Source organism: Aythya ferina (assembly GCF_964211825.1).
Source record: "Aythya ferina genome assembly, chromosome: 18".
NCBI lineage: Eukaryota > Metazoa > Chordata > Aves > Anseriformes > Anatidae > Aythya > Aythya ferina.
This window is the reverse complement of record NC_140317.1, coordinates 7349453-7370092: the sequence shown is the minus strand read 5'-3', so window position 1 is coordinate 7370092 and position 20640 is coordinate 7349453. Positions and strand designations below refer to the sequence as shown.

The window sequence follows — 20640 nt, the reverse complement described above, 5'->3', positions numbered from 1 at the left end:
AGGTCACTGGGTCAGCATGGAATTGCGCTTATGATCTCCGTGCTGTCTCTTATATTTATTGCAAAGCAGGGCCCAGGAAAGTGTTGAGTATTTTATTGAACTCAAACTTGCAGTTCTGTTCTTGCTGTTTGCATCTTAAGCAAAACTCTTTTTTTTTTTTTTTTTTTTCCTATTGAGGACATCTCTTTCACCAGGCTTGCTGGCAGCTGCAGCAATGCTACTTTGCTGGTGAACAAACCCCTCTGGGTCACTTCAGAAGAGAGGAGTAAGTAAAGACACCAAGTCTTACCCGAGCCCAAGAGAAATCTGCTTTATCACTTCTAGTTTCCCAGAAGTTTAGGGCAGTGTCCACCACGAAAACGAGTAAAGGCACAGTGCTAACCCGACACCACAGATTAAAACAGATCTTTGCTACAGAGAGCACCACGCATCCTCCAGAGCTTGACTGTTGATTTTTTTTGTCCTTGGTGCAGACTTGGTATGGCTGAGCCCCCAAGGAAACTCCCCACATGGATCGCACTGGATTCGTGTACCCTTGCTGTATTCAGCTCACTGCTCTTCCTTCTGGAGGCTGAAGCAAAGTTTGGGCAAAGGACCCCAAATCTCCCACCTTAACAGAAACAACAGCTAAGATGTTAAGTTGGAAATATCTTTCCAACTGATACCAAAGAGAAAAACACAGCCTAGGCAGTCAGGAGAAGCAGTATTAAACACAGCAAATTGAAGCTTTTTTTTTTTTTTGTTTCTTATCAGCCTGCAGTTTTCTCCACCACCCCCACACTGTCATTCTTGGCCCCCATTGTGTGTTTGGCATTGTCGCTGCTCGGTGTCTGCCTCGCGTGTGAAGCCTTCCCTCCCTGTGCTTGGGACTCTCGGGGTGTTTGTGCTACGCAGCAATCAGCACAGCGTATGTTTGCAAATTGCTTCCCTTTCCAAGCTGCTGGTGGGCTCTTCTGTCCTGCTGTCACCGTGGGACCCACGCTGTGATTACGAACAAGTCATTCTTAACATCTTTCCTCAAGCTGGGGGGGGAGGCTGCATCTTCACTGCTGCAGCAGTCAGGACGCGGGACGTGCATGTCCCCAGTGCTTCAGCTGGGGGATGTTCTGGCTCGAGTGTCTCCCTTGGGCACGCTAAAGGAAGCAGAAGGTTCCCTTGTTTCTAATCTAGAAGTCTGGCTTTTATTTGATGCTCCTAAATCTGCCAGATTCTCCTTCCCCTCCGCTTTTATTGTGTCCCATGGGAAATGTGTCTAGTCGACATCTCAGGGGATGCCTTCTGTGGGACCCAGCCTAGGGATTGATCCAGCCCCTGCTGAAATCAGGAGAAAGACTGCTCAAGGCCTGAGCTTCTTCTAGACTACCCTTCTAAGCTAACACTGTGGGTTTGTTCCTGAGGAGGCTGTTGCCTGAATCCCTTGCTGGAGGACACTTCTAAGCTCAGCTCTGTCCAAAATCTTCATACAGCACAGCCGTGCAGTCACAGAGAAACAAGCCCTTGTTCCTAGGTAGGACGAGATAGGATTATACATAGGCAATGCAATATCTTCACTGCTGAGAAGTTTACTGTAACCTCTAAGGGCAGCACTCAGCAATTCATTTTTTTTCCTATTTTTTTCCAAGCATCGGAAAGCAACATTAACTACAACTGCCAAGAAACCTCCAGTGAACAATTACCAAGAGCAATGAAAAGCGCAGCGTGCACCCATTTGGGACTAATTTACATGGAAATTGCCTGCTTTCACCTGGCAATATTCTGATTTATATTTTTTATGTTTGTGCATACATGCAAAGTGTCCTTGGTACAGAGCACCTGCATAAAATCATCTACCTCTCTGGCTGCTCAAGCTGACTACAAAAGGCTGCCCTGAAGAGCTGCTGCACGGAGAATGAGCAGCACTGCACTCAGGGCAAGGCAGGCATCTTCCAACAAAATAAATGCTGACTCCTCCAAAAGCAGCCACAGAAAAGATTGTTTGAGGAGTATTTTCTTTTTCAAAGCCAGCTTGAATTTTGTGATTTGGTGGAACATCACACACTGATGTCTTCAGAGGGTAAATTACTTTTCCCTGGACTTGTTTCTGCTTGTTTGTTTTATAAAAAGCACACCAAATAATACAAGAAAAAGTGAAATACTCTGGCCCAGTCCAAAAATATTTCGTCCCTTTCTCAAAATGTGCTTTGGATTTTCTTTTCAAAAAAATCTGAGGTTTTGACCTTCTCGTCCTGAGCTGGGACAAGAAAATATTTTGAAATCTAGTTGCTCCTAGGGAGAGAGAAGTATTTTCCCACCTCATTCTTGCCCTACCACCCCAGCAGATGGGTTTTGCTCCCTCCAGATGCAATCCTGCTGTCTTTGGGGCCAGCAGGGGTCTGCCTGGCACTGGGGAGGGACATCAGAGATGCTGCTGGAGCTTCTGTCACCATTGTGATGCTGTATCTCGGTGCAGTGCTGCTTGGTCAGCTCACCACTGTCTTTTGGGGGGCTGGAAAGCCGGGCTGAGTTTGCTTATATCAGTGTTTTGTCCAAATTCTGCCAGTTACGTGCTTTGAATTGTAACCACCTGCTGCTGCAGGTGAACTGCTGTTCCCCTGTAATAGAAATGTAAATCAGCAAGGGAGCAGAAGTTGTTCACACGTGGCATTGTCCCAGTCGACCCGTGCCACCTCTCAGGGCTGTGCTTGCTGGGGGGCTTCAGACAGGCGGAGCTGTGGCCGCTCAGTGTGGCCGTTCTGCTGCTGCTCAGACACAGGTGAAGCTACAGCCAGTGTTCTTCCAGGCCTCTGAGGAAGAATTACCTCATGCATCCATATTTCTTGGTATCTTTGCCTCTTCTTTGAGTATTTTGCTGTTTTGGGGCCCAGGTAGGGTTTTGTGCAACCTTCAGAAGCTTTACCATTTGAAAGCCCGTCACGTTTCTCTTTGACAGAACCTCTCTTTAACAGGCATTTTCTCCCGTGCCTTTTTTTTCTTTCTGAGGTGTTATCTTCAAGCTTTTCATCTGCTGATTTTCTGACTGAGCACAGTTTTGGGGGTGGTTTTCTGGAATTGTCAGTTGCCATGGCAAAATGTTCCTCCCATCTTGTTTCTCTGTGGATAAACGAAGTTGGGCAGCGGATCAGGCTTTGGGTAGAGGCTGTGAAATTATGGAAAGCTAAAACTTGCTGCCTTTCTGTCGAGGAAGTTGCGTCCCTATTGATCTAATCCTTCAGGTAAGTGTGACTTTGTGGTTTAGCCCTTTTTACCTGTTGTTTGTTGTAATGCAAATCTATCCACTTTAGCTTGTGTGTCTCGACTATGGCATTATCAACAATATAAGCAGAAGGATTATGACAGCACTCACTTTGTCCTGTTCTCTTGTCATAGAAATATAGCTGCTCGGTCAGAGGGTGGTGAAGCAGTCCTGACACTGATATATTTCTTTTGGAAATACCAAAGTATCTGTAATAAAAGTAGTCAAGTAGGAGACAGTGCATATAGGTTTCTGTGGGTTTCTTGCCACTTGTGTGACGGGATGAAATTATCTTTGCCCTCCAGATCATAAACTTGAAACTATCTCTTTCTTTTTTTCTTTGTATTTATTTCCTCCTCTGCCTCACCTCTTTTCTCTTTGCTGTTCAGGCAGAATTGTGCCGTGTTTATAGAAGATAAGAGAACACAGAGAGTTCTTTGAATATATTCAGTGAGAAGGCTGTGAAACTGAAATATAAAACCTCTTTGGAGTAAAAAGTATGGGCTTAGGTATTTTTTGTTGTGGTGATTTTGTTTTTAACTGGGAGAAAGGTCTGTAAGGTCTGTGTAGGCCTGTAAGAGCTGGTTGGTAAAGCCACGTTCCAGGTTGTTTTGAAACTGTGGGGAGAAAGTCTGTCACAAAGAGGTGGTCGGGCTAAACAAAGCCACTGAAACCCCTCCTTGCACAAGCAACCTAAAAGCATTTCCCTGCATCCTTTTTGCTCTTCAGTCTCTCTGATCAGACTGAGAGCAACGTATTTTGTTGGAGGAACCTTCTCTTGTTTGACAAAAAAATGTGCTTTGTATATTGCCAGGGTTTTCCCACCTACATTAAAAAAAAAAAAAAAAACAATCCTCCTTAGGAGGATCTTATAGGAATTTCTGTCACACAGCTGCTGCTGGACTGCCTGCAGTTATTTAGGGCTCAAATGCTTGATTTCAGTAGTTTCGGGAAGTGCCACCAGAATTACCCATTACAGTAATAAAATTGCCCACTGCTTTTCCTTTCCTGCTTCCTTCTCTCATTTCACCCCCAGCCCTTGAAATGTCCCAAAATCCCCCCCAAAGCTGTGTGGGCTCCGGCCTTCCCAGTTCGGTGCCTCCCACCTGCAGGTTTATTGAGCAGTTCGTCAGTTCAATTTACCCTTAACATTACACCATTGTACTCAGCTGGGCTCACAGAGCTAAAAATTGGATCTTGATTATCTTGTCTATTTTTAGAAGCCAGAGAAGGATCAAAATGCACTATTTTACATGCTACAGTGGAGCATTTATGTGATTGGGTAGAGGCACGCTTCCCCAGCACCGCCACACATCAGGGCCGTGATAAGCAATTTGTAACCCAACAGGAAGGGAAAGTAGGCCAGCCTACAAGAGAGTATCTAGGAACTGCTCCTGCGGGATTTGTGCTACGCTGCCTCCAGCAGCTGAAATAACAGCATGAAATTGCGATTAAAAATTAAAGAGATGTGGGCTACTTGACCTTCTTTTAATCAGGGACGCGGAGGCCATGGCTGGAGTAAGGATGCCAAAGAAACACAGCTTCTGTCCAGAAGTTTCGTGCCAAGAAGAGGCTGCTGAAACTCAGCAGGAACTGGGTGGAACGGAGCTGATTTATTTCTGGTCACCGCAGTCCCTGAGGGATTTCCAGGCTGCACGAGGTGCTGGTGCCCTCAGGACCTTGCCAGGCAGCTTTTAGAAGGGGAGCGCAGCAGGGCTTGCTTCGAGAGTTACAGTCTGAATGGATGAGAAATAGGAAAGAAATCATTGACTGTCACATCTTCTAAGTTTACAGAAATCCAGACAAGATCAATTAGGCCCCTGAGAGGTGTTGCTAATTAGGAGTTTTGCTCTTTGGCACACCTTTTTACCCAGGCTGTTCCTGTAATTACCCAGCTGGCTTGGGTATCAGCTGGAGCATAGGCCGTCAGATAGGCAGCTTGTTTGGGTGGATGTGTACACTGGATCTGGGCTTGTTTTGGTACATGGCATTGTGATAAGCTGCTAGCAAGGTTAAGTTGGAATAATAATGTAGCCATGGCAATGTTGATACAGAGTAGATGCAAATGCTGATGAGTGTTTTGGGCTGACAGTGTGAATCTGGCAGCCTGCTCTCAAATTAACATGACTGGGAAGGCATGAAGTAGATACAGTGCCGTTTAAAAAGAAAAGAAAAAAAAAGCATATTGAAAAGGGTGATTCCGTGGAGCTTTTCCCAGTCTGTGCAAATAGGAGTATGATAACAAACAATTCGACTTCCAAAAGTTTGATTTGTTCTTGGCTGTAACAGGATATCTAACCCGTGACAGGGCTTCTGCTGAAGTAAATGTGGAATTTTTTATTTTATTTACAATTTCCAAGCGAGAGGATACAGAAAAAGTAGTAAGTAAATAATTTAGTCCTATCCTCTGAAAGCCTGTTCTGCATCTTTCACTGCATGTAGGCTCCCAAAACAAAACTACCCTTAGGTAGTTTCAGCCCAGTTACATGAATGCGATATAGTTCTGTTGTAGAGCTGTGTCCAAACATTTTTATAGAATAAGGCAATAATACATACGTAAACTTTCTTGCCCATGGTAGAAGTGTATTTATCACACTACATACAAAACCTAACTCCGTTTAAATGGGCAGAACTTTTTAACAGATACATAGTGAATATGCTGCCACCTTCTCCCAGCTGCAGCGAGGATGTGTTGGGCTTGCCAGAGCCTCAAGTGTTCTTCTATATCCCCCGCAAGAAGTTTTCTATATCAGGAACTGTTCCATGTTTCTTACTGGCATGTGTGTGTTCAAAGAATTGTTGCTGTTTGCTGCTCCCATCAGTTTTTAATTACTGTGTCCTTGAATGTTAACATCACTGAGGAAGATTGGTCGGGTTAACTGGGGCATGTGTCTTTAATCGTGAGATGGACCATATGGTTACGATGCCCTAAGGCATGGTCGTGGAAGATGGGAACCTGTCCAGAAAAAGGGGGGTGTTGGGAGCCATTAAGAACTGTTGGTCATATTCTTAGATGGTGAAAATCAACCTAAGAGTAAGAAAGAAATGAGAATATGTTCCTTGTGGGTTTTCTTTTCCCATTCTGTAAGCTCTTAAGATTGTTAGAGTAGGAACTTTTTCTCTATAGTGCCTCCTTATAACTCCTACAGCTTCATCTCCTCCGGGGTCTTCTTTTGTTTTTTAAATTTCAGAATTAAAATTGCTTTTCATATTTAGATCTCTGAAAGGGGGTTCTGCCATAAAACACTTTTAGACTGTTTTGTCTCTTAGGATCTTTGCCCCACTGGCTTCTTGTTGAACTCCTCAGAATATTTCATAGACCAGTTACATCCTTTTTTTTTTTTTCTCTAGGCATATCTGATGGTATTTGGCCTGCAGGCTCAAAATGATTACAATGTGCTCAACCGAAATTTTCCTCAGTGCATTGTACAGGAGAGCTCACATCACGAGTGAGTGAAGAACTAACGTCCTACTTTCCCTTCGCCCGTTCATAGTGCAGAACAGTGCCTGAGCACAGTGCGGGCAAACCCCAGCTCTGCACGCTGAGGAGATTGGTGTGCAAAAACAGCTTATTTAACGGGTATTTACAGGAGTACAGGAAAGAAAGAAGGAAAAAGAGAGGAGGAAGTGAATTCTTACAAATCAGAGGAAAGTAAATCTAAGGCCAACAAAAAGATATGATAGAAAAGCTTCCTGAAAAGAAGGAGATTAAAGGTTAGTGAATAAAAGGAAAACCAACTGGGAGAAGTCTGGGCTGTAATTAGGATGGTTTCTCTTGCTCACCTGCTGCTTATGGAAAATTGATATTTTGCAAATGTTTAACTTTGTCCAGTACCAGTTATCCCAAAGGATCCCACGCACCATCCAACCTCTAGGCCAAATAAGTCTTTATTGTGGTTAAATTCCCATTGCTGAAGTTGGAAGAGGAATTTTAGAGTTTGGTATGACAAATATGAAGCCAGTGGCTAAAGTGAAAAATAAGTGTTCCTTTGTTTTTGTTTGTTTGAGTCTGTTCATGATAACAAAACAGAAACCAAGATGACCAGCTTATCAGCAGCAACCCAGAAACTTCTGTTTTCTTGTTTCTAGACCATGTCCATCAGAGCTCTGGAACCATGTATTTTCTACCTGCATGCTGTGACTTTGCTTTTGCTTTTTTACCTCTGGGGGCAAATAGCATGTCCTGAAGAAAAGCCACTGACAACCTTGTTGGTGCTCTCCTTTCCTTTCTAGCAGGACTCTTGCTATACACATATGTACTGCAAAAACGTGGGGCTCTGGACTAGTAATCAATGTCACCTACATCAGCATGGGATTTGGGCTTTAAGAGTCTGTGAAAATTTTATCTTAAACCAACACTGTTTGCAATTCTGGGCTTTTATTTATTTATTTATTTATTTATTTATTTTAGTGAACTCACACAGGTGCTTCCAAGGAAAGATTTATAAGTTGATTTTAACCCTGTGGAAGAGTGAGGAAGGAGACGTAAATAATGAATGAAGTCAGTATTTTACTGCATCTCTGAGATCTGACATGAGTAATGCATGGTATTTTGTGAGACTAGTAGATAAACGTTGCCTTTCATAAATATTTGTTTACCTCTGAACTCTTGAGCACAAAGATGAACAACCATTCCTTTATGAATCACTCTTTATGGGGTTTATCTAGCTTCAGGAGCTGCCACAAGTTTCTCATCTGCGAAGCTGTCAGTATGTGAAAGAGTAAATTGCTGGCTTTGTACTTACACAGTATTTTGAAACTTGACATAAAACCTTTCTGTTTGTCTCATTGCAAAGCTAAATATGAGATATTACTGGGAAATTACCAAAGGGTGTCTTGTGTAGTGAACTCAGTTTTCACCTGTTGTCTAATACATTTCCTTGCCTGTAAAGAAAAAAAACTGAGTAAGCTTTCTCAGATTACTGCACCAAAGCAAAACTTTGCTATCAGGAGACATCCTGTGTCGTTTTGTGGTACTCAAATCAAAGAGGAAAGAGTTTGTACTCAGATACCACAGCACATGCCCTGCCAAGCATGACCAATGCCCTGCTAGTCTACAAAGAAAAGCTTTAGCAGTGAAACGTTCTGACAACACTGACTCATGCTTCGTGAAGCAAAATTCTAGGGCTGGGGAAAGTCCTCAGTCACTTTCTTTACAGCTATTAAAGATGACTAGTTTTTCCCCATGAACAAATTGTCAGATGTTTCCTGACTTAGAGCCGGGGTGCTGCTTGCTGTGCTGCTGAGTGACATGCTTTTCTTCTAGCTTGTAGGTAATCTTTTTAGATCAAAAACCTTTACAGAAAGAAACTTGATTGTATAGTGCCTGTCATATGGGACACTCTGCTTCTCCCCTGGAAGAACAGGAGCACTTAACCTTAGAAGGAAGAGTTGTGAAAGGAAAGCAACCAGCACTCTTCTTAGCATATCAATACTTACACACCAAACGTTCATATTTAGTTGGATTTAAACTATGCAGAATGCAAGTATCTTGCTTTTACGTGCAGTGTCTTCTTTCTTATTAAGGAATCTGATATTCGAGGGAGGATGGACTCTCCCAAATCAGCTCCCAGGAGCTCAGACTGTCTGAGGGCATGCTTCCCTGTCTGCTCTGGGCTGGTCTCTGTTAGCACAGCTTGCACAGGTCTGCTCAGGGAGGCTGGGGCTGCCTTCACACTCATGCCACTTCCACAAGAGCCCGTGGTAACAAGAACCACATGGACCACACGCGTTTCTGTTTCCTATGGTAATTCACCATCTGTAGCTGCTTCTTAGATGACGTGGGGTCCCAGAGCTTCCCCCCAGCTGACAGCTCGCTGCCTCACAGGAGCTCTTTTCTGATGGCATCTAAACACTTCCGTATTGAATGTGATTAATAAGAAGGGAGAGGTGAGTGTCAAGGGCACGGATCAGCATGTAAGAGCACTTCAGTATTTTAATTTGACCAGATTATGAAAACAGAATTTGAAAGGTAACTGGAGGCAGTTGACTCTCTTCTGCAGTGGCAGGGAAGCTGTGTCGCATCCAGCACAGAGAGGGGCCCTCCCATGACCTGTTCTCTGCAGGACATGGGCACTGCAGGCCCCCAGCCAGGCCAGCCCTGCAGCCACCGGGTGCCTTACTAAAGTATAAAACATAGGCCTGCAAATTTGCTTCATACAGCTTGCCGTGTTTTGGTTTGTTGAGGCAAAATAAAGCATTTCTGTTGAAGAAAAAAATAAAAAAAGTTACATGGCCACAGCATGGCCCCCTACCCTGAGCTGTGGAGCTGTGCCAGGGGCGTATGTGGGGGCCAGGCCCAAGGGCTGGAGCAGTGTGGCACCAGGGCCTCTGCCCGGGCACCTCGCAGTGCAGACAGGGCTGTCCATGGCTGATGGCTTACCAAAGCCAGCGGAGAGCTCCTGGCAGTACTGCAAGGTGTGGGTTTGCTCCTGTCTGTGCGTGGTGCTTACAAGCAGGTAAGCAGAGCAGCAATCTATGGCAGTGTGCTATCAGTGCTCTCACAGGACACTGGGCCAGTACTCCCCGAGTGTAGGCAGCATTGTTCCTTCAGCTCTTTTAAATCTCCCACTTCTTTTCATGTTGCAAATTGCTGGGACTGGAGTCATGGCTGTGCCCTACAGAAGAAGTCCTGCCTGGGTCAGTGGTGTTTCCACCCCTTTGCATGGGTGTTTTCTGTCCACGCTGCTTGTCTGCGGGAAAAACTTCTTTGGCTTCGTTTCCTCCTAATACTTTATATTCAGAAGTGTCTGGGCAGTACCAGAGCCATTGACAATAATGCTGATTACTTCACATCAGTATTTAATTAGGATGAAAGACAGGGGATGAGCAATGGGAGATTTTACATTTGGAAAAGAGATTGATTTACAGAGCAATCAGCCTGTGGGCTCAGGCAGGCTTTAAAAAAGCGAGAAAAGTATTCTTGTCACTTTTCGGTTGGTCTAAATCAAGGAGCTTGTGCAAAAATCTTCTTCCCTGCCTATGATTGCAGAGACCTAACAATGGGGCAAAAATTGATCCTCTGTTAAATTTTGAGCAGTGCCTTGAGGAAAGAGGCGGGGAGCCTGAAGTCTGTACTGAAAGGCCTTGCCTGGGCTGCGCCCTGTCAGTCACAGAGGACTGCCCCTGCTACAGCAATGCTTTTCTGCTCTTTGACTGTGTAGAACTTCCTGGGAATTAAAACTGAGGTTATTTGAAAGGTGTCTGTGAGATGTGAGTACGTGCTGAGTTCCCTCATTGCTTGTACAGATGTGGAGTCACCCAGGTGCAGGGGGAAGTCTGTCAGGGCACCTTGGGAAGGCCTCGGTGGCATTCCTGCCCTCATAGCTTCGCCTGCGCTCCTCAGCTTCATTGCACAGCTGCACGTTTCTCCTATAGCCGGGAGTTTTCCCAGCAGTTTTCTGACAAAAGTTACATGAATTGAAGGCGGCACATTGCCTTTCCCAGCAGCTCTGCACCCACTGTTTCCTGCTCGAGGCCCAGCACCAGCCGCTCTCGCCTCATGCCACCCGGCGGCTGCCGACAGCCCGTGTGTGCCGGCTGGCCCCCAGCGCCTGAGGTGAGATGGCTTCCAGATCTTCCTCGCAGTTCAGCTGAACTGGAGGTTATGTTTTTCCTGGTATGTCTGTGCTTGTGAAGGAGGCTTCTCAGTGATTGTCCTTACACTCTCATCCGTGAAGGGGCTCTGAGAGAAATGAAACGCTGTTTTCCATGGCTCTCTGAGCCTGCCACATCGCTTGTTGGTCAGGAGTCCCTGTAGGGAGCTCTGGGTTCAGCTCAGCAATAGCTGAGGATAAAACTATTAGTTATGGCTATTTGGATGGCAAGCTGGCTGGCAGAGCATGCTCCCCTGCCTCTGAGTGCCAGCTGTGCCAAGCAGAGCAGCCCCCTCCTCTCGTTCCTGTTGCCCGGCTCCAGGGAATTGAGTATTAACACGTTGTGTCCCACAGCCTGCGAGCAGCAGGCACATTCCTCAGCAAACAATTCCAAAAGGCCTTGATGGCTAAATACTTGTCCTCCTGCCTGGCTTTTAAGAAATGAAGTGAAACTTAATGGGAGTTCTGCGAAGTTTGATAGCCCTTCCACTCCGCTGCCATCATTCATGGGGGGCGTCCAAGCTTCCAGCCTAATGGGCATTTGTGAGAAGGCATCAACTCAGAAAAAGTGTCAACAGCACCACAGGTCAGACCAGGACATATTATTATGCACCTTTGAAAACATAGCCAGGCTTCACATCTCAGCCCAGCATGCAGCAATCATTAGTCACCCTGCATAATCCTCTTGACCTATTTCTTTTTTTTTTTTTTTTTCCTTTCATAGTGGTCACATTTGAAAATACTGTCTAGAGCCAGTTGGGCTGACACAAAGTCGTTAATTGGGAGCTGTCTAGCTGAGGGGTAACATAGGGGCAAAGTTCACTGCAGTGTGCTCAGCACCCAGGCTGCAATGCTGAGTCTTCCAAGGGAGGTGGCAGCTGGGAGGCCTCGTGTCACCAGCATGCACGGGGACTCCATTCCTGTCCCTTTCAATGGTGTTGGGCACCTGAGCACTTGGGTTCATCTGGAATTGAGGGGTTGAGCGGCTCTGGCCCAGCAGAAGGTATGAATGTGAGAAGCTCTAATGGCATTTGTGTGCAGGAGGAGGAAAACGCTGACTGGAATAACAGGGCAGCCAGCGAGAGGCTGCCTGCACATCTCCATCCCGGAGAGCTGGGCAGGCATAGCATTTTTCACCAGGCGATCTTTCAAGGGGCTGCCATCCTGATGCTTTCCCCCTAAGGCTGGTGCAGGGGATACACGAAGAGGCATCATTCATGGCTCAGTCAGTTTCCATTATCTTACAGGAGGTCTCACTTGTCCTGGTAGGGCAGGTGCAGGGCGGCTGTACACACATGGCAAGACGTGGAAATGAACTGCAGGCTTGGTACAGAGGCTTGTTACTTCTGAGACATTTATTCTGCACGCCATGTATCTGTTAAATTCCTGGAGGAGGCAGCCACAGATATGTAGATGAAGGAATTAGCATAAAAACTATCTACAATACTTATTCCATTATTATACTATCAAAGTACTTCACAGGCTCTAATGAATTCATCTCATAGCTCCTCTGGGAGCTAGGAAATTGTTATTCAGCCCAAGTTTGCAGAAGATAAATTGAGCTATCCACTGATAAGGCCCAGGTCAGAGGTGGCAGAATCAAGCTGGTCCACTGAAGAGCCAGGTGACTGCATGTCACTGGGGTCATCGGAGATGCCTGTCACCAAGTGGGGACCCGTACCCATGTCTCCCCCAGTGCCTTGTCTGCTGACACTGCTTCTGTATCTGAGCACATATAAAACTCAGCAGTACTTTGTGCACGTAGGTGGAATTTGTTACTAAATTTCACGTGCTGATCATTTTCCAGAATGCTTTTTCTTGTTCCCCTGTTCTGCAGAGCCTGCCTGGGTGAAAGGCAGAGTGCAAAGCAGGGCTGCCCTGCCTCGACCGGGGAAGGATCAAAGCTCTGATGCAAATGGTGCTGAAGGCAAATTAATTCCTTGCTCACCTGCACTACTTTATGAAGCTACCAGCCAGCAAGATTTGTAGGTGTCAAATCTACTTCTAGTTTATAAAAGCAGCCAAGGGGGCCATTATAGGTCTGCTGCACCCTTGTACAAACAGGCGTTCAACTAATTAGGTCAGGCTGTGTTCTGTTAGAAGGAGCTGTGTTGTAAATCTCGCCTCTCCCTACCATGTCAGCCTTCCTGCCTTTTACTGGAGTTTCAGGGGCCCTCAGAGGTATCTGTGCTGTTATCCTCCAGTCCCTGTAGGCATCTATAAAATTTTGCAAGGCTTGATTTTGTCTGACAAAGTGTGGCATTTACACTGCAATACGCAGGCAGCCAGAAGTTGCTTGTCTCCCACTGTAAGGTTGCGGTCAAAAGTGGCTCAGTGTATTTGAGGGATGGTGCAGGTAGGATCCTGTTTGGTTCTTGCTGTTTGTGAAGCTGTTTCCTTGTCTGTTTTTGACGTGTCATCACAGGACTGGACTATGTCAGTCTGCCATGCATATTTCTAGCCTCATTAGACCCCTGCGTGCTGAGTGCTGCTGTCTGTGCTCTTTTGCTGTTCCTTTCTGTAGGGATTTAGGGCAGAAGTGCTTTATGCTGCTGTCATCATTTTGTAAGGAGCTAAGAAGAAATGCAGTGTATTCCCTAGATGCCAGGATAATCGTATCTTGACAGAATACTAATTAATCATCTCGTAATCAGGTAATTATTTCCCATGTAGCTGTCTAATTACCATTTAGTAGCCTAGACTCCAGCCTGCAAATAGCTAGTATTTTCAAGTGAGGGTTTCAAGGAGAGGAACACAGTGGGCCACAACTCTTGGTGTAACTCCTCTGTCTTTCTTGAATTACTCCTGGGATCAATTTGGTCTGCCAGTTCTTTTAGTCTACTGAAGCACACAGCAGCCCTAATAATTGCTGTGTTGGCAACGGGAAAAGAGTACAACCAACTCCATTGCTCAGTGTAATGGACTTAGCTACTTTACTACAGCTGTTAACATGCTCATAAGTACACCCATATGTTGGCTCCCTAGGAGCTCTTACTAACCTAGCAGATTATAAGCTAACAAGCTTGAGTCATACGTTTGGAATCAATATACAAAATGCTCTTAAAAGTTAAGGTTATGTATTAGAGCATGCTGAGTCTCTCCATGGTAGAGAAGAGATTTACTTGTAAACCAGGTAAGACTGCACAGATAAAAATTACAATCTTCAGTCAAAGGTTTCTTAACATTCATACCTTGAGTGTGTTTTCACCTCTCCCTCCAGCTAATTTACTCCTATCTTAGTTAGGTTTCCCAATGTCTGTGGTGTATGTGTGCACAGCACGTATGTATGTGTCCCATTCTCATGCCTCAGAAAATTTAGAGTTGTTAGAAAATGTCAACCGCATTTGGAAGAGAGGCAGGAACCTCAACAATATTCAACTTTTATGGTTCAAAACAATAGGCTTTTGTATGGGTATAGTTAAAGCAAGACAAGCCTTAATTTATGTGACTTTGCCAGTGTAAAAATGATTTAATACAGCGATACTACTCCCATATGTGAAAGAAGTCACTGTAGACTGATACTTTCCTGCTTGTGGAGCTTTCCTGCTTGTGGAGCTGCCTCTTGGGCTGGTAACGTTATGTGGTTGTGCTGCTAACCGTGTCCCACAATGTCTGTGTCAAAGCTGTAAAACTAATCCTGAAGATATCAGAATCCTGCTCAAAAGGACACGTACACCTACCATGGTGCTGGCCGTGAACACACTGATGGGTTATTTAACATCTCCCTTTTATAATGCTGGGAGCACTGTGTGACCCTAACTTCATGTCTCAGTGTCAGGTTTACCCCAGACGAACTGCAGCAATTTTCTCATGCTTTACAGGGCTCCATTGTACCCAGCCGCCTCTGTATGCGTTCACTATGTGTGTGTGCCTTCAGCTTTGCTGTCTGTTCGTGTGTCCAGACCATCAGACCTTTGCCCAACCAGCCTGACAATGGCTTTGCAAACACTCCGAGGACCTGGAGTGTGTTTGTTTTTCCTTGGTTTGTTTTCTTTCCACTACCTATCTTTGTGGCGATACAGACCGCTGCTATTGACCTCAGAAGTGCTGTGATGGGCTTTGCTGTGCACAGAAGGGATGAGCGAGGTGTGAGCCCTGCTCTCAGCAGCCGACCTCATGGTGCTTCTCGCCAGAGGAGCCAGGGGAGGGGAGACCACGTGTATTGCAGGGACTCTCCAAGAATAAGTGCTGAAAGAAAAGCAGCTAAAAATAGCCTCTAAGGCTAAATGTGAATCATCTGGAGAGGAACCAGCAATAAATTCTGCATGAAAATCGTGGAAGGAAGAAGCCATGTTTTCAGCAGCAGTCCTGCAGGCTGGCAGCAAATGAAGTCTGCCTATGGAAGAGCTGCCACCTCCGACAGGCACTGCTGGGAGGCTCTGTGTCCTTCCCTCTATCTGCCTTCTCCAGTTTTGGCTGGGACTCAAGCCAATCTCATTCTTACTGGTGCAGTTATCAGTTAGGTCTCTCAGAATATTTTTTTCCCCCAGATTTTGATCATGTTTCAAGAGCTGGAGCTCCAGAAAGTGGAATCGGGCTTTGTGAGAAGAGCTAGTCCGCATGATTTCCCTCATCCTCCCATGGTCCAGACAGTTCCCAGGTTCCAGAAACGTGGCAAGATAATGAAACCCTTTACAAAACAGTGTTTTTCCTTTGCACCCCTTCTCCCAATGCAAATGCTTAACCCCTCTGTCTTCCCCCTGCCATTCATTCTCTTCCCTCTTTGCCAGCTCTGATCTGCTGCTGGGGGTTACCAGAGCTATTTCCAATGCGACGTGTTTAATCCGAAATTGAAAAGTCTTTGTGAGCTGAGGCCGCAGTGTCACGCAGTGAATATCTTAGATTCAGAAGGGGATCAAGGTGGCTTCTTGGTTACCAGTAGTTAACACAATCCATTGTGTTTTATTTAATTGCCTTTTATATGTGTCTTTGTATCTCCTACTAGGGAGAAGCGAGATCTGGAAGTGAGATAGCTTATAAATAGCTGTCGTTTTGCTGCAGCACCGAGGGAAACTTTAGCTGTAGCGCAGCTATAGTGCTTTCTGACAGGCATTGAGGAGGCAGATTGAAGCCTTTCTGCCATACAATGCTGGGCTACAAAAGCAGCATTAGGCCAGCAGCCCCTGCTAGGCGGGAGTAGCTGAGCGCAGATGCATCCCAAGGCAGGGCAGCAACGCTGACTTTGCGCAGCAGCGCGCATCATGCGATGCATCATGTGAAGTAACGGGAGGAATTCAGACCTGCTGCTGGGCCGGAGCAGTGTGCAGGTACTGCCTCGTCGCACAGCTGGGGCAGAAAGCCCAGCCCTTCAGTCCCCATCCCACGCCGCTTCTGTGCAGCTGCAGCAGCTTGGCATCATTTGTCTCCTTCCTTTCTTGGGATGGCATTTCTCACTAAGACGCTGGACAGAGTGCCAAGTCCAATGGCAGGCCATGTTTCAGCAAAGCTGTTTTCTGTCAGAGTTGAAATGACCCTAAATTACAGGTTTTGACAGCATTTTGGCATAACAGGAAGGGAATTATGCCTAAATTTCAGTCTCGTTTTGACATCTGTCTGTGGAGTGTTTTGGTTTAATTTTTACTGGGTTTTTAACAAATTTGTTTAATTGTATAAACATTTAATAACTTTAATAACATTAGTAACACTTAATCATATAAACATTTTAAGAAATTGCCACCAATTAAAAAAAATAGTGAGAATTTTCACATTTTCTTTTAATTCTTTTTAGGGTATCTGGATTTATCTTCCAGAATTCCTGTTTTCAGCCTGAGGCTGGTGAAAGACAGGGCAGCTATCCAGTAAAGCAATCTAGGAATATAGCAGGAACTATATTTCATCAGAATTTTTTCTTTTCCATTCAGAAGAAGAATGGCTAATGCGTGGTGCTTTTCCACCAGCTGTTAATAATGCATTTAGTTTATCCTGATGTGTTTAGAAGAATGCGACAAGAGCCCCAAGACATATTCTAACAAAGAAACATATCACTTGGCATTTTTACAGTGAACTAAGGCTTTTCTGGGTTACACATGTCAAAGCTAAGAAGTGGGTGTAACTTCCATTACCCACAAGAGAGGAAGCAGAAGGAAACAGTCTGATAAAACCATAGCATTTCGTTAGGCAAACTTTCCCATGTAAGGCTAAAACATTGCAGCCTGCTGAACTTCTTCCAGCCTTCAGGCCTGTTTTTTAAAAAGCTTCAAGTGTGAACAGATAAGGAGTTAATTTACCTTCTCAGATTTAGACCTTTTGAAAGATGCATGGAAATTGTGAGTGCGAGAGATACGTTTTTAATCATGCTGGGCTTATTTAATTGTAATCTTTGTCTGTCTCAGCTGTGGAGCATGGAGCCCTTCCTGCTCCTGCTTTGCACTGCGCAGCCCAGGCACGTCCTAACTGTATGGGAGAGCTGGCTTCATCTCCTGCTCTGCAGCCTCTGGATCTCAGGAGAAGGACCCTGAGCTGCAGCGGGCTCCATCGCTGCTCCTGGGCTGGGCTGCAGGGAGGCACCAGGGATGCTCCAGCACCTGCCTTGCTGCAGAGCTGGGCTGCCCCGTCCTCTGCGCTGAGCCTGCAGGAGCAGCAATGTGTCCTAAGAGCACGTGTCTCAGGTGTCTCACTCCCCAGAGCAGCAATGGCCAGGGTTCTTAACACTCTCTTTTTGGGAGAGCTGTTCATGCTTAATCTCTTTTGGGCTGGATGATGAAGCTGGTTCAAGGCTGCCTGCTCCAGGACTGATCAGCACTGCAAATGCAGTGCTAGAAACAGAAGAATTTATTCTTTTCCTTATAAACGTGTCTCTTGGAGTATAAAGAAGAGCAAAAACCAATATGCAAAGCCATAGTTATCTTTCCTTGCTACTTCCTTGACCTTATTGCCTCCTTTTGCTTGCCACCTTCCTTCATTGGAACAGGCTGCCCAGGGAAGTGGTGGAGTCACCATCCCTGGAAGTCTTCAAAAGACGCTTAGATGTACAGCTTAGGGATATGGTTTAGTGGAGGGCTGTTAGCGTTAGGTTGGAGGTTGGACTCGATGACCTTGAGGTCTCTTCCAACCTAGAAAATTCTGTGATTCTGTGATTCTGTGATTTACACCACTCTTGTTTGCAATCAGGAACTGAGGCCCTGCTGGGAAGATATATTTAACTGATTTACTTTAGCCACATTACACATGATGCACACATGGTTTTGTATGAGGAGTTCATTTTAAATTACTTACAGGCACATAATGGTAACTCTGGGAGGAAAGAAGGAGATTAAAGTGTATCCTTGCTGAAAACTCTAATCTTTGAAATGTTTGACCTTTCCTCCTTTGAGCAGTCCTCATCAACAAAATTAAAGGCCCAGAAATTTCCATTGTTGTAGAGATCTGAATGTTAGAAGTACCAGAGTTAAAATAAACAGGGTTCAGTTATTCTTCATGTAACGTCATTTGGGCCAGCTCTAGATAAAGTAGTTGCAAAAATGACCGTGCCAAGGCACAGTCTGATATGCCCCTATCATGCCTAAATTTAGACGTTTTATGGGATTCAATGTGATGTTGTTTCAGTCTGACGATAAACTTCAGCTATGTTATGATTAACTAATAGAAAATGGCAGGAAATGTTTTTTTTCTCTGTCTTGTTAAAGACTGAAAGATGTTGAAAAACATTGCCTACCCTAACTCAAGAGAAGAATTCATTCTCAGAAGTGTTTGTGATCCTTAGGAAAATATAAAAAATATATAAAGTATAAAAATAATTTGTCAAATCAGTCAAAATGCTAATGTTAAAACATTTTGATCTGACTTGCACAATGTAAACATTTTTATTATAATCAATTTACCTGTAGAAACAAAAAATAATGTTGAATGAGAAAGCTGGGTTGTATTCAAGATCAGCTGTAAGAGGACCAGTGGAGAAGGGGATCTCTAAATGCCTGCTCATTTCTTCTGGTTTTGCCCAGGCTTCCATGATCTCGTGAATCTTTTCCATCTTACAGCCACTAAGATAAAGAATAACCTTCACCACAATCAACATTTTCTGAATGGAGCAACAAATTCAAAGGGGTAGGAGCCTAAAATGATGGCTGTTTTACTCGTTTGGGAGGTAGCAGAGAGGTAGTATTTTTTTAGAGAGGAAGTTTAACTTCTGCTGTGCTTCAAACTTTCTTTCTGCTTGCTGTCTTCCTTTCTCCTGGCTATTTCTTGCTCTCTGCAGCTTTGTACATCTCTTATTTTGGACTGCGAGTTCTTTGGGATAGATAGAGCCCGTGAATGTGTATGTTAGCTGGCACTGTGCGACCTGGCTGTCTAGAATCTGTTGCCGTAATGCAAAAGATTATTCATATGCATTACTGCAGCAGCAGATTTTACGAATTCCCTGTTCTCAGGAGCTGTGCAGTTGCAAGTCATGAGATTTTGGCATAGCAGAGCCTTAGAATTGTTCAGAAATACCTGGTTCCACTGAAGACTTCGGCATCAAACCTGAAGGCAAACCTCAGTCCTGCCATCGTTTCGGTGATCTCTTCTGAGCAGCTAAAAGCAGGAGAGTGTGAGGCAGAAAATTATTTTATTTCAAAATAAGTCTAAAGTTAATAGCTAGTTCCAATTCAGATAGAAATTGCTTTGTTAAACTAACAATATTTCGGACTGGTGGAAGCACTGCGTGGAAGTTCAGCGTTACCTGGATCGAAGGCAGCGATGCTGCTCCCGGCTCCGTGCTGCCCGCGGCTGCGCTGGATGCTCCTGCTGGGAGGAGGATTTGATTAGGAATGCCTTAGCCAGGGCAGATCTGAAGGCTTTGGAGTCTACCCCAGGTTTCTTGGCAACGACGCACAGTTGAGAGCCCTCACCAGCACAGACACAGAGCGTGTCCCAGGTCTGCCTTCACATCCCACTCGGGAGAAACTTGGCTGCTACGAGGGAGATTCAGAGTCCCTGCGATTTCCTATAGCGACTTCCACAGCCGTTCTCAGTAAGTAGAACTTTGAATTAAGAAACGATGAATGTTTTACCCCCAGAAGTTGTCTTTTGTTAAGTGTGTCGTAGATAAGGGAGGCACATCAGGCTAAAAGCCAGAGTTAAAGTATACACAACTCTGCTTTCAGTTAGTGTGAACCTGCTCTAATGAGCCATTAACGAGCGGTGTGAGACTGCAGGAGACGAGTCTTAGAAAACCAGGCGGAGTGGGAAAGCAGAGCCTGACCCTTCTCCCTTTGTCAGCTTTTTCTTTTCAGGAGGGAGCTAGTTGCATTGTGTGCGCCTGCTACCTACAGCAAAGCTGTCTGCACGAGAGGGGAGCTGGGACAGCCTCCCCAGCGTGTCGCATGCCTTTGTGGGCTCTGCACATCCCTTCTTGCACTGCTGATGCAACAGGGGAGCCTGGCACTGCAGCGAGCTGTTTCTGTTCCTTTTGCACTGAAATCATAGTAAAGTGGTGTCGTTTTGAAGATGAGAGTTTTTAGCTGGGCAAGGCTGTATTTCCTGAGATTTTTCATTGATGTCTGATTTCTGATGCAGAACCAGAATGTGTAGCGGGCTCCTGTTCCTTCTGAACTCCTCTGTTCTCTGAAGTATTTGTGCTTGCTTTTAATGGAGCAAACAGTGAGTGCAGCAATACCAGCCCTGCAGAGGTTACCGTAACCCAGTGGAAAGGTGGCTATTGTGACTGTATGTGTGATTTAGTCACCTAAATAGTTCTGACCTCAGGGAAAAAGCCAATCTTCCCGTGCACAGGGCTCACAGCCTTCTCTTGCGGCATGCGTCGTGCCTGCGTGGGTGGGCGTGTGGGCGGGCACGGCTCTGAGCACCCTCTTCCAGTGCCTCTGAGTCACACCG

General features: G+C 45.3%; 1 protein-coding gene and 1 long non-coding RNA gene across 8 annotated transcripts in view; one reads left to right on the top strand and one right to left on the bottom strand.

The window, feature by feature from the left end:
- The window catches only part of RAB11FIP4 (RAB11 family interacting protein 4), a 119192-nt gene that overhangs the window by 56930 nt on the left and 41622 nt on the right, over window positions 1-20640 (top strand). The window contains exon 1 of one of the 6 annotated variants that reach the window (XM_084491971.1): window positions 3104-3212. The exons of 3 other annotated variants lie outside the window; for them this stretch is intronic. The gene's annotated coding sequence lies outside the window, so the exon portion shown is untranslated. Of the gene's footprint in view, window positions 1-3103; window positions 3213-19620; window positions 19778-20640 lie in introns of those variants that run through there. 2 more of the 6 variants (XM_084491969.1, XM_084491963.1) reach the window with 2 other exon arrangements.
- Window positions 1687-19768, bottom strand: LOC311420761. Of its 2 annotated transcripts, XR_014684538.1 has the most exons (5): window positions 19656-19768; window positions 19487-19551; window positions 19258-19338; window positions 4715-4968; window positions 1687-3090 (listed from the first exon to the last, which is right to left on the bottom strand). It is a non-coding gene; the product is annotated as an uncharacterized lncRNA (long non-coding RNA). The 2 variants fall into 2 exon arrangements; XR_014684539.1 differs by lacking the exons at window positions 1687-3090; window positions 4715-4968 and adding an exon at window positions 15710-16280 and having other exon boundaries at window positions 19656-19767.